The 14,330-nt window shown below is 41.0% G+C and overlaps 1 long non-coding RNA gene across 1 annotated transcript in view; it reads left to right on the forward strand.

Moving 5' to 3' along the window:
• The window catches only part of LOC109957763 (uncharacterized), a 20,133-nt gene extending 11,221 nt beyond the window's left edge, over window positions 1-8,912 (forward strand). Inside the window, exon 3 of the long non-coding RNA XR_002274588.1 lies at window positions 8,398-8,912. This is a non-coding gene — a long non-coding RNA (uncharacterized LOC109957763). The remainder of the gene's footprint in view (window positions 1-8,397) is intronic.
• Window positions 8,913-14,330: the final 5,418 nt, after the last annotated feature.

Consider the following 14,330-nt stretch of genomic DNA (forward strand, 5'->3'; position numbering starts at 1 on the left):
TGTGTGTGTGTAGAAGTGAATCATTTATTGCTTGCAAACCAATGATGGTAAGATGATGTCATGGGGTAGGACTGGATAAGTCTGACTTCTTCCTACTCCATTCAAGCATGTACTAGGTATAAGCAAATTGATATTGGATTGTGTGTAAAAATGTGTGTTGTTATATCAACTGTTTTATATGCTTGAAAGAATAAATCAAATTAAAATCAAAAAAGTTTGAAGCATGTTTAGCTTCAGGCTTTATGTTTTCCTTTACCTACTCTTGAAAACTGAAAGCTTGAAGTTGCTCACACTGTACTTCAGTATTTTTTTTTACCCTTATTAGCTGGCACTTTGCATTATTGCAGAATCATTTCTTTACAGAGGTCCTGAATGCAGCTGAGTTGTTAGAAATGTTATTCTTTACAAGTAGATGCTTTAAGTATACAGTGTTAGTAACACAAGCTGAAAAAAGTGTTATGTTTCTTGTGGCAGTTTGCAGAAGCTTTTCAGTTGCCAGTGGCCCATGATGCCTGACCCCTCCCTGTCTTTGTCGCCACTGGCGCTGCACTCTGTTTTCTCCTATCTCCTTGGTAACCATCACTGCACGCTATTGTGTTGATGTTTGTCCACAGCTAAGGTGTCGCCTATGTGTTTAATGGACCTCCCAGTCCGCTTCAGTGTCCGCGTCAGAGTCCCCCAGCAAAGCTGAGTGGCTGGGCCCTGCCACTGTTTGTCCCTGGGTGTCAGTGAGTCGAGGCAGGGTGGGGATGAGATAGAGCTGATAATGGCTGCTTTGTTCCTTTGCTGGATGTGTTGATGCTGTGCTCCTGTGGACCAGGAGACGCCTGGTCAAACAGAGACACACAAAGGCTCTGGAAACGGCCTGGCCATGGCCCATTCTCCACAGTCTGCCATGCTGCCAACATACACCACCTTCTGTAGCTGAATTACTGAATTACTACCCTCACAACCTTTCACACGTATAAAGGCACTCTTTCACTCAGTGGGAACACTGACATTTGCCTTTTGTTGGATACAAAGGATTTTTTAATACTAAGTTTTTTTAGGTTATTACTCTGAGGTCATATACACCGTTAGAATCAGTATGGGGGCTCTTTTTTGAAGGGCATTCAATTTATTCACTCGTAAAAGCCACACAAGCATTATTTGATTCAGTCGAGCTTGTGTCAAGATTGATGCTTTGATGTGTAAGTGGTGCATTTTGCTTTTAAGATATTATTTTCACTTGATTGATTGACAAAGTAGGTGCAAAGCAGCCCTGATACGCTCAATAGTGTTCGAGGAGAAATTACTCTCCATTATAGTGCTTTTAACATTTGCAGAAAGGATACATGGCTGCACAGAGAATAGTCATATTTTGTAGTTCTGAGGAGATAATGGGGAATTTAACAATCAATAAAACTGAGAACCTAATGCGCCACATATTCTCATCTGCTGGCTGGTGTTTTAACTTCTTTAGCGTAGCCCCTCAAGGAAATGATTAGGAATTTGTTAGCGAGCTTCTATTTTTATGCTGATGACACACTTTCTTCTCCCGGGCTCTCAATGTTGCTGGCTCCTGACTTTCTCACTGGTTTTTTCTAAACTAGAACAGCTGTTTACCGCCATGTAGGAATGTGACATGAAGTTCACTGACTAAAGCAGCTGCACGCAGAAAGGACTAATATCAGTCAGGGAGAAAACTCCCCTGTCATCTGGCCTCCAGTCACATGCCCTGACTTCTTCTTCTGCAGCTCAAAAGATGTTTTTTTTTTTTTTTTTTAAATAGCTGCTCCATTTACGTTTCACCCACTGGACCTGCAGTTGTGCCACCTGCTTCAACTATGACTGCAAGATACAGAAACGATGCACAGAGCCAATAAAGGGTGCCATACAATTTTGTTGAAATCCACCGTTTTTGTTCATCCCATCATGTTTGGAGCAGATTACAGTGTGTCCACACATCCTTGCTCCCCAGGGTGGCTTCTCTACGGTTCAGGTATTGTGACCAGGCAGGCGGGCTGGTGGCCCTGGGCCCTGTGCGCTTTGGAGAAGAGAGGACAGTGGCTGCATTTGTTTCCCATTGAAAAGGATTACAGGTCCTGACGGCCATGATTAATCACCCAGAGGCAGACATCTGAATACGGCCAGGGAAAGGTTCAACTTTTTAATTCATCCCACACACAATCTATTCAAACCAGCTGTTGGCGCTCCTTTCCCTCATCTCCCTTCTCTTTCTTCTCAGTGACCATTGCCTTCTACTGTCTTTCTCTCTCCATTTATGGCTCACATAATTATCTGGGGACGCACAGTTGTTGTAATTGTGGGGGTGCTTGGATGACGCTCTGCGCTCTATTTTTATTGGAGATGGGTTCCTTTCTTCTTTGTCAGAGAATAGTTAATTGACTTTGTTAATGCATTTGGGGATCAGTGATTTCTCAACAACAAATGACCTTTATGGAGCTCAGAGTCACATATTGTTTATTGTGTGTGTGTGTGCGTGCCTAAGCAAGTGTGTGTCGCAACAACGCATGCACGTGGGTGTGTGTTTGTGCGTTGATCTATTGTGACCTTTTCCTGTGTCAGGTGTGTTTGAGCCAAGACAGAGAGATATTTCCCTCCAAATTTCAGATTCATAAACATTTCCGTGCCGCTGCGATGCTGACAGACAGCTGAATTCCTGTGTTTGGAATAAATTTAACATCTCACCATGTTCATATCCACTCATATGAGCAGGCCTTCTCATTAAGACTCAGCAGGTTATATGATGGTATTGCAGGAATCCCTGGAGCAAAATGAACAGGGACAGCTACACTGCTTAATGCAAGGTAGCCTAGCAACAGATAGCGGGATGGCGGTGGAAACATACCCTCATATTTATGTTTACATGAGAGAATGATTTGTCTGTCAGGCTGATGGATCCTAATGTTCTCCTCTCCCTGGGGCTTTTCTTGTGCCGCACGCAGGCCTGACACTTACCCTGAAGGACAGGCACCACCTTCCTCAACACGCATGAATACTTAATACTGTTAGACTGCATTTATGCAAAGAATGGAAATGGCAGTAGATGAGGAGAGGGGGGCTAAAATGGATCAAAACCATGACACAGTATGCATCATGAACATGGGGAGTAAGCAAAAAGAATGACAGGAGACATAAGGAAAGATGGAGTCACAGGTTGTTTCTTTTCTACACTTTATTCCCCATAACAGCACGTCAGTAATTAGATTGTAGTTTAATAGAAAACCCAGTAGTTTCGTGTGCATGGTAACCGTTGACAACTGTGACAATATAAACACAAGTCACTTCCAGTAAGTACAGTACAGGAGCTATATGGCTTGATAGAGTCTGTCTTTACTGTATGTCCAGCTCCTCCAGAGACAAACTACATCAACTCAATTAGCCTGGCACAGTCTGAGTATCAGCACCATAGATTAGATTTCATTCTGCCTTGTTTACCAGTGAGCGGCCCGCAGAATAATATCTATACAATTTGTGCTTTCAGAAAAATGATGATGGTATCATAGTGTGGAGTTGAAGATATAAGCCTCTCCTGTGTTATGGTATAGGGTAACTGGCTGAGAGAGATATAAAAAAAAAACACCTTTTGTTAGGAGATAGGCATATCCTCGTTCATCTAGGGAACTTGTTTCCATAGTTACATCAATGTTGTTGAAGTTAGATCAGGTATTCCAGTGAGTGATCCTTCACATGAGCTTTGCTCCTCTTCTATTGATTTTCATCCCACGTTGAAAAAAAAAAAAGCCCACTGTGAACTGCGTCAGAGATATTGTGGAAGTAATGAAAGGGCGAAATGTGTCGGAAATGAGCTGGACAAGAACTGAAAGTTTTCAAATAAAAGCCTCTCAGAAAGCACAGAGATTTTGATGTGTGTTGTCCAGCTTCCCTGGGGGTCAGGTAAATCTGTCAGCGCCACAAATCACAAAGCATGACAGACTCAAAACTAATCCTGTTCTCTAACAGTCGATGATTGCCACGTTGTTAGCTGCACTTATGTGTTCATATGATAACTCCTCAACAGCGTGCTCCATGGTGTAATGCTAATGGCTCTGAAAAGGGAGTTAATCACTGCTGTGCGGTTAGCCACATGCTTGCCTCTTGCAGGATGTCTGGTGTGTTCCAGGGGTTAGCAAAACACTGGCGTAACACATGATCGCTCTTTATGAGGCTGGGGCCTGCAAGAGAGAGAGAGGGGGCCCACAGACGATGCTAAAAAGACGGTAATGACAGCCATTCACCGCAATCCAATTATGCAAAAGGGAGTCTAAACTATTCCATCATCCCCTAAATTAGATTGTCCTAACGAGATAAAGGCACCAATTAATCCTGAATTAATTTCTACAGCTCATTTTCCCCAGAAAACACTCTAATATGCAAATGCCAATGAGAGACAGAGAGGGATCTTTCTGCAGGGGTTTATTCCACCTCTGCTTGTTGGCTTTTCTCTCTGAGTGAACTTATGAACTTGGAAACAAATTGTGAGGATAAAATGCAGGAATATAACACATGAAACAGCTCAGGTGTCACACTGGAGAGGAATCTTTTAAAAGCAAAGGAATGGCATTGTTTCATTAACACAAGAAGGTGCAGTTCACTAAACTCCTTAAGGCTCTGCTACGAGTGAAACAAAAAGCAAATGGAAGCCCTAATAAAGCCGTAAGTTGATCTAATTTTAGTTGATTAAATTAAAAGATTCAGATGTTTTTGCTGTCTGGATGATAGTGAGGATTTCTGTGCCTAGAAATAAGAAGGTGAATTGTTTGCTCATCTTTGAGTTGCGGTAGTTCATCACTGTCCTGTGAAAACCACGCATCTCCAGGATGAAGAAGAACTGCCCATTCTTCAACTCTGTGACAGTCGTGGACAGATTACATTATAAGACATTGGTCTACTTGTCACAGACATTTAAAAGGGTCCCTTTGGAAGCAAAACTGCCAGAGATCAAGCAAAAAAAAAAGTTTTACATTTCTTTGTTGTCATTTTATGTCTTTATATGGTCATTCTGTGTCACTTTGTGGTCGTTCTGCGCCACTTTTGGTAATTTTGAATCTCTTTTGTAGCATCTCTGTGGCAGCTTTACACCCTATTGGGTTTTTCTTTGCATTTCTTTGTGATTCATTTTTTATTTGATTAGAATTTTTTTAATTTTGGAGATGTGATTTTTCATTGAACAGCAATGATTTGATCAATGTTAGTAACTCCAGTTAAGTGCAAACAATGGAACCAATGCTGAAATTCACGTTAGCAGAGTCAGAAAAGAGGCTGCGCACTAAAGCCTGCAAATATCTGTTCGCTCTGAAAACAAAGCAATTAAAAATTTTGTTCATCATAATCATCATTATCATTTTCACACTCCTAACGGTCTCACTGCCAGCTGTCTTTGGTTGTTATAATTGAGTGATCTGACACATTTTCTCAATAGTGCCTGTGATGTAGCCTCCACCTCTGGAGCAATTGTATATTGACAGAAATGTTGTTGTTTACTTTACAAGCTTATGTAAAACTATGACTTTCAATTATTATTTATGAGTCAGGTTTGTGTTTTTTAGCATAAATCTTGACCTTGTTTCAAACAGAGATAAATGACATGCCCCTTTACTTCATATTTTATCATGGCGGATGTGTTTGTGAACCTGGTTTGGGCCTTGAAGTGCAGTATTTTATCTATTGGCAGTGAGCTACTACCACCTGTACACCCTCCTGTGATGACAGAAACAACCAGGCTGTCAGTTGCCAGGCAATATTCACAACCACTGGCCCACATCAGCTAATTACCAGCAGAAATCACATATTGACAGATGGGCCTATGCATATTGATCGTCCTGAACTGCCACGTTCTAAATCACCAAACGCTAATGAATCATTTCCCATTTGGGAGAGAGAAAGAAAAAAGCATTAGTTTTCTTCTTGACAACATACCTGTGTTGCACATAGCACATGACAGGAGTACACACAAATCACAGCAAACTCTCCCAAGACCTCAGCTGCTCATATACACACTGTAAAAATCTCTCTCCCCCACCAACTTTCTCATCCCAGCCATCCTTCTCTGTGCTGGGTGGCAGTTATTTTTCATTGCGTCGAGCTGGCCGAGGCAGTAAATACCCTGCTCCTCAGGCTGCGGACCCAGAGTGACCCTGCAACCTCTACGTGTCTGATGCCTCTCCCAAGGTCTCTCATTCCAAGGCCCCTGTGATGCAGCGCTCTGGTTTCAGCGCACACCGTGTAATTCACCAGCCTGCTAGATCGCCTGCCAGGAGCTATTGATTTTTGTTTCCCCAATCTCCAGGAGAGAGGGAAAGAAAAGATTAAAAACACTTTGTCAGTTTGGTAGGGAATAAGAATTCTGCGCAGGGGGATACCTAGAAGGGAACGGGGTCAGGGCTGAGGTACTGTACGTCTTTATGGCTTTAACTATTTCCACACCACAGATATCTCTGTCTATGACTCTTTCTCTCTGTGCAGAGCAAATTCAAGAGTGGAACAGGAGCAAATATTTTGCAGGTGTTGTTACTTGGGGAGAAGTTCTCCTGCTCCTCTTGGTTTTCATTGTGTAGTATAATATGAGAGTGTGTGTTTAAATGCACACACAAAAATCAGATTAAAGGTGTGAAATCAAATCAACCATTTCCTTGTGTTGTATTAGTCTGATAACTCTAAAACCCCATCAGATTTCCTCTTATACCCTCACAAAATAACATTTTAGGCACCAGCATTTTAGTTTTTACTGCATATAGATTTACTGTATGTACAGTATAGATATGAATGCTAGCCTTTCAGTAAAGCTAACCGCTTTATGACTTGTAATAACAAAGCTGAAACTAATTTTTATATTGCTTGGTTCCATTCAGTATGTCCTGGTCTGTAGACAAGTAGTCGAGAGTTGTGGTTGAACCACACTCAGATGAATATATTAAGAATATCACATTTGTCACTTATCCTTAATATAGGGTAAATTGTCATCTTAATTTCCTAATGTAATCACTGATAATGGAGACCAATGACTGGCTGCAATTATGTAATTTTCTAACAATTTATTAAAGAGACAAAAGAATCTACTGTATTTTAGATCAGAGAAACAAATCAGCATATTGCAAAAGTATGTTATAACTCTACAGTGTCTGTTTTCCTCCCAGCAAAAAATGCTTATGTCCCTTCCCACAACAAATTTGTGCACATTTGAGTGCTGAACTGTTTTGCACTCTCTGTTTACTCACCCCAAGACTGTGCAGCTGGGAGCTGTAGCTAGCTTACTGTGTGTTTACTGTGACAGCTCCCGTCTCTCTCCTTTTTCTTCCTGCCTGTGTACATGTATGAAGTGTAGCCAAAATATCTCTGGATAAATGTAAATTTTTCACTGAAGTGGGAACGTTTTCAACTCGCACATATGCATTTTTACTTTGATGTGTGCTTCCCATAGAAAAAGAGCATCTAGAGATGTGTCTGGCCTAACTTTCAGTTGGTTAGCGTAGCCAAGGGGGGGACTCAATGTAGTAACATTTCATAGTGTTCTCTGTTTCTGTTTGTACAATTTTACACATATATTGTTCAATAAACCTTTTGATACCTCTGAAGGCAATAGCAAAAAATCTAGACTGTTAACCAGACGGCACCATGCACTTACCTGAGATATTTTTAGCCTGAAATAGAAAGGAGAAAAACAAATCAATGCATCTGAAATTAGATGACTGCCTGAAACAATTACCTAAAAGCATCTGATTACGATTCTACCTGTAAATGCATTGGCTGGGTATGAGTTGACCTGAACATTTTTGACTTTGATTCCTTCTCACCAGATGAGCGAGATGAAATTGAAAACCCTTGTGCTCTGATTCCCGGAGTTTTTCATTTTAGTCACACATGCTGCCATGCGGTCAAATACAGTCATGCTAATGTGATGCCAATGCATTACCCCATCAGATTGTGTTACGCATGGATGGCTCTTATCATTTTCACTCTAACTTTCAACTAAATGTGGAGAATGTTTTCCCCCCTGACATTACGCTTTGGTAATGGTGCCTTTCAGGGCCACTCTATTTTCTATTTTCTAAAATGAAATATTCATTCAATGACGAGGGCAGTCTTACCGGAAGTCTGTTTGAAGTGTGAATTCATGGTTCCAGCAAACATTTCTTCAATATTTGATGGGTCATCAGTTCTCGGTGCCTAATACTACACATTTCCTCCAAATATTCATTCTTTCTGTGTTTTGCTTCTCTATCTACAGTTGGTTAAATCTTTTCACAGCTACTGTAACTAAATCTGGCATAACAGATATGCACAAAGACACCTTCTAGGATCATTCTGGTACATAGATTGGTGAAATTTTAAACATAAATCACCCTTTTTCATTTTTTCTTTTGTTTCTCTGACTGTTTTTCCCTTTCTCAACAGGTTAACATCTCTTACATCCAATCCATTGTGTGAAACCCTCATCCAGCGCACGCTAAATCAGCGTGATTGCATGCCAAACAGAGGATAAAAGGCTCGGAGGTGGGTACAGTAATCCAGGGAGAGCGGGTGACCTGCTTGAAGGCATACTGTTTTATTCTCTCACACATATTCACTTCTAAGCCTCTGAGTATATGCAGATTAGTCTTGTCTGATCAGTGGACTCTCCAGTTATGTCCTATTTTTGTTTTTTTCTTTCTCTCTAACTGAACTGTGTGGACACTGTCTGTAATGTGCATGCATGTGTCTGATTGTAACTGTGTATCTGGAGGGGATTTTTGCTTGTTTGCAAGTTCCGGGCCAGGCAGGTTTGAGTGTGCGTGACTAAAAGTACTGTATGTGCTTGTGCATGTGTGTGTTTAGGTAAATGTGGAGGTATGTTTGCCAGACACACGGCTTTGTCTAGTCCTGGCATCGTGCTCGGCTCACCAGATGTTCTCCTTTTTTATCATCCTCCACTTGCGCCGTGTTCTTTGAGGTTTAGGGAATCTGTGTCGCTCACATTCAGCTTGTTTTGTTATTTCCTGCTGTTTTGTGTGAAAATGACAAGCTTTACAAAGCCTTCTAGAGCTGTGTGTGTGTGTTTTTTGTTTTTTTTTACATCAAAATCTGTGAAATTTCAAGTCCTGCTGTAGCAGCACTTCATTGTCTTTTTAGATTTGCTTTAATTCATTCAGTCATTTGCCCATTTATTTATATTGTAACAGTACTGCCACTGCTGTAAGTTGATAATATAGTATATTATCAGTTTACTTTTGGATATAGGTATATGGTATGGTATATTTATTTTGGGGGCTGCTGGGTAGAGTGTGCAGGAGGCAGGACATGATGCAGTGACGTAGCCAGTTTATAGCTTGGTCATAAACAGCTGAGTCTTTTGCCCTTCCTTAAATTTGTCTGACGATTTCAGCTCCAGCTCTTAATGACAGAAGTTCCCAAATCACATCATGTCTCTATTTAGATAGTTTTGTTGGCATCTTCACTGTAAATGTACAATCATGACCATCAGATGATTGTATTCTTACAGTTTTGCACCACTCACATAATAGAACATCATCAACACACCCACTAACTTGGTGTGAATGCTCCAGATTATATGTGGCTGTTTTCTTACAAGGGCTCATTCCAGTTCACTTTGACCTTATGCAGACTTTGTACTAGGGAGTTGTCAGAGTAAAGTCCACTTAAGGCCCGGGTCAACGAACTCGGACATTTGAGTTTTCACATACAGCTCCTCCGGGTAATGTCTAGATAACTTCAGGGTTTCAGTGTATGTCTGAAAAGGGCTTCAGTAAAGCCTTGGGCCACCAAGTGTTATCAGAGCAGCTTCAGTGCTCACTGATTCTACAAGTCTTTGAACTCTACTGGAAGAATGAACACAATTCTTCCTAAAGCGTTTCACGGTGACTTACTAGTGAGCACTGTTTAGCATTCATCAGCTAAAAAACTACGCATTTCTTTAATTTGGTAGAGACCAAAACAAAGCTAAAAGATAATAAACATTTGACTTAGCTTTGCCAGGTGGCCAGAAACACAACTCCAAATTAATGAATAGCTTCATTATAGCTGGATATGTAAATATACAACTTCCCCCAAGTGAGAAAAATCAGTTACTCTATAATCAGTTTTTTCAGGATTAGGTTTGAATCCTCAGACAGATCTTTGTATCAACTTTAAATGTGCTTTCTGTAAAATGTTGTGTACACAACCACCTGCCATATGAATGTAATAGTGTGTTGAATTGACACAAGCAGTTAGCTGACTGTACAGCTAATCATTTCATGTTCTCTGATTGGGAATTTTCTGTTTACTTGACCACATTTTGAGTATGTGTATCTAGTGAGGTGAAAGATGGGGATAAATTCAGTTGGAATACACTTGGATTCAAAATGGGCATCCAAAGTAATACTCCTTCTGGGCCCCCAGAATCCCATGTGACATCCCTTCCTCTGCAAGAGGTCAGAGTGCAGAGTTGCATACGGAACAACTTTCCCAGTGGTGGTCGGGGGGGGGTGCATCATTTAGCTGAAGGACACTTCAGCATGAAGAGAGGGGAGAATCTGGAAATTAATTGTGTTTAATTGCATGTTTATATCCACCGGCTGCTCCGGGTGTTCATCGGTGCTTCACTAGAAAACCAGAATGAAAAGTTAGAGTTGAAAACCACTGCACCACGACTGTGTGGAATTAAATCAAGCTGTCACCTGGTCAGCGAGACTGCCCACTAGAACACACACAAACACATTAACAAACAAACTTCCATCAACAAACACTGAGAGTTGTCAAATAAAACAACACTTGTAATTATTTTTTGGGGGGGGTTCATATTTATTCATTCCAAAATGAAGCCTGCCCATCAACGAAGGGACAGCTCTTCTCCATCTGTCATCACTGAAGCCACACACGTCTGACACAGGGATTCATTCGTCTTGTCGTCTTTGACAGTCAGATTTTCCTGGCGTACTCCCACCAGGAGTCGCACGGGATTTTTGGAGGCAGACTAAAAAAGAAAACACTCTGTGACAAGGAGTAGGCTCTTTATGAATGCAAATGAGTCTGGGAAAATTCACAGAGCAGCGAGCAGGCTCCGAGGCTCCGGCATCCGTCACATCTCCCCCCACCAGGCACAGCCCACGCTTTGCCAAGAGGTCTAGGGGCTTACAGGGGCCCTACAGCAAGAACAGACACACTCATGGAAAAGGGCATGGAAATCCTGTGGCTGACACACACCGCCAGTGCCACTGGTGACTATTATTTTCATGAAAATGATAAGCTTACTATTTTTCCATGCCATGCACAGAATGGCTGGTGGGGTTGAGATTTTATTATAAAACATTAATCTCCCTATCTGTCTGTCTGTGTGTGTGTGTGTGTGTGTGTGTGTGTGTGTGTGTGTGTTTTTTTGAGGATTGCGTCACTTGTATCGCTTGGCATTTGGTTCCTTTTTTATCCTGTTCCAAGGATAGTAAGTCAAATGCTATGTGACAGGTCAATCCCTTCATATCATTCATCCTTCACCCTGACCGAGACTCAGCTGCACAAACACACATCCAGCTCCTCCACACTGAAAATGATCATTAGCTACAAGATTCGGGTGAATCCTGTCGGGTTAAAGGCAGGGATCTGTTAACTACATTTAACAAGGAAACACTGCATAAAATCTCTGTCCTTGAATCCTAAAATCTCATTTTCTTACAGAGACAACATTAGTTCACCTGTTTTCAGTTTGTTTTTTTTAAATCTTGTTTAAAAAACATTTCTGGAATCAGTTTTCAGAAATGAGCCTTAGCTTTAGTTATTTAAATAGTGACACAATAGACACTGCACTGAGAACAAGTAGTGTGAAGACTGTCATCACACTCATGCCAGAACTAAATTAAAGGGGCCGTAGACCAAATTTAAACATTAAAGAACAGTTTATTCACAACAAAACAAATCCTAAAAGATAAACAGCAAAACAGCAATATCTTTCCAGAGGTCAGGAAAACATTTAAAAAAGCTTGACCTGAAAGAATAATTCATCACCTTCTGACCTTCATGCTTTGACCTTTCACCTTGCTCCAGTGGTAAACAGGTGGACCTGGGACCCTGTGACATCACTGCTGGGGGTTACTATTGTGATCACACCTATCAGAGCAGGTTGTAGTCCGAGGTGAAACAAATTTGAAATGTTCAAATGAAAAGGACAACAAAACTTTGCTCATCAGACAGGTGTTATGATGCTTTTTAACAAAGGGTTTCATAGGATCATTAAAATAAGATCTACTTGGTTCAAGTTGAGGACAGTGTTGTAGTCGAGTCACTAAACCTCGAGTTTGAGTCATGTCTTGAGACCCCGGTGTTGGAGTCTGAGTCACCAAAGAATAGTCAGTCGATTCCCTGTTACACCGGTCCGAGCCATCAAGGTCTGCGTTAAACACAAATGACCCAGGTCTACTGTATTTTAAAATGAGTTTACCTACTGTGTGTGACATAATAGCCAAGCAAATGCACTCATTACCGCGCACACACTACATAGAAGTGAACAGTGTGAATATCAGTGTCTTATGCTAAATTATTATGGCCTGGACTCGAGTACTACAGTGCTGGCTGAGGACCCATTGTACTCACAGTGAGAAGCAGTCAACAGTGAAACATGAAGCTGGCTGTGAACAGTGGTTTACTGTGTCTTGTTGTGCTTTTTGTCAACCATTTTTAAAAGCCTCGGTCAAGTCCCCCAAATTTATGGAGGTGCAGTACTAAGTTGCTGGAGCCGTGCAGGTTTTGTTTTCTACCTCAGATTTGTTTCTAGTAGCCCTTTGCCTAAAAGCTAATCTGAGGTGCAAAGAAAAAGGTACCTGTGGGCATTTAATTTAGCAGGAGTTCAAAGAAAGATGGTCAACTGAGGCAGAGCAAGGCCCTGGAAATGCTGACTCGACTCCTGTCGCTTAATCTATTTGAGGCGTGATTAAAGTTTAATTCGTGCCCATCTCCTAATGCTCGCCAGTGTGTGTGTTCCTCAGCAGTGGGTCGGTGAGTAGTTTCAAGCTGAGCCCAGGTCTTTTCTCTCTGTCTGGGCCTCGCTTTATTCATGCCTGAGGGACGCCAGGAGCTGCAAACAACTGAATTTTTCATCAAGGTTACTTCCTAGAGAGATGTGCCATGCAGTTGCTGCTTTCTCCCTCGGTGTGTTCTTAGCTCATACATAACTTACCCTGCTCTGACCCGCAGCTCTCTCTGGGAGGAGTTGTTTGACCCTAGTCCAGAAAGCAGAACATGTGCTGTGGAGTCAGCAGGAGTTTGTCATGGAGCTTGAAAAATTGATGTTTACTTTACATGGTTTTTTGTTGTTGTTTGTTTTTAACATATTTGCTCATGCTTTATTTTAAATTCTCTTCTTTGGCATTTACAGTATAAGCTGTTTAGTAACACTTAATAAATGGTTTATAACATACTATAATGTATTTAACTTTTATTTTACCATGAAGCTCCATTGTGTTCAAGATCTCTTTTTCAAGGGAGACCTGGAAAAATGAGAGAAAAACAGCCATTTTCCAGTCACGTGTTAATTATAATCTTTGTTACATTAGGTTTCCATAATTATCAGAAAGGCATTAATGATTGATTGGAAAACACAACACAGGTCAAGAAATCCAACTAGTTCACAATTCTGTTGGGAATTCCAACATAATGTGGTATTAACATTTTTGGTCTCTGGAAAACATCTCTGCAACTTCTGGAGAAAAATATCTACTATATATAAGAATATTTTTATGGCAAAATTAATTTGCGGTTATAATCAAATCTGTTTTCTTCTTTCATTAAGCTGCAAATGCTGCTTTTTCTGAAATGCAGCAATCAGAGCCACAAACCAAGCCATTCTATCCAGTTTGCTTTAAAGCATCCAAGCAATAAGGCCATTTCTGTCTGTTAAAATGGAATAAGTGTGAATTTAGAGTTAAAAGACTGAGCTACTTAGCTCCTATTTCACATTAATCAATGCTTTGATTGTTGTATCAGACAACGAAGACTGGTGTGTGGGAGGTATAGATCAGGAGTTGAAGAGCCAACCTCATACTTTATATTCACAGTTTTGGAGACAAATGATTAGGTAAAAAAAACTCATACTGTATGTCACAATATATGATTAAAAAAACTTGATATTTGTCATGTGTGATGATTATTTTCCACACTTCAATGTGCGTGTTTACAGCTGAAGCACCATCAGGTCTACAACACAAAGATGACCCTCTGTCATCCCATGTCCCTGTTAAATAGGGAATTAAATAAAGCAGAATGGCTATTGGATTGCAGACTTCCATTTCAGGGCTGTGCCGTCCTGTAGCTCCTGAGTGTCAGACATTATCACCACCACTACCCCCAACCTCACCCTGCCC

Source organism: Monopterus albus, unplaced genomic scaffold, assembly GCF_001952655.1.
Source record: "Monopterus albus unplaced genomic scaffold, M_albus_1.0 scaffold28.1, whole genome shotgun sequence".
In the NCBI taxonomy this organism is placed as follows: domain Eukaryota; kingdom Metazoa; phylum Chordata; class Actinopteri; order Synbranchiformes; family Synbranchidae; genus Monopterus; species Monopterus albus.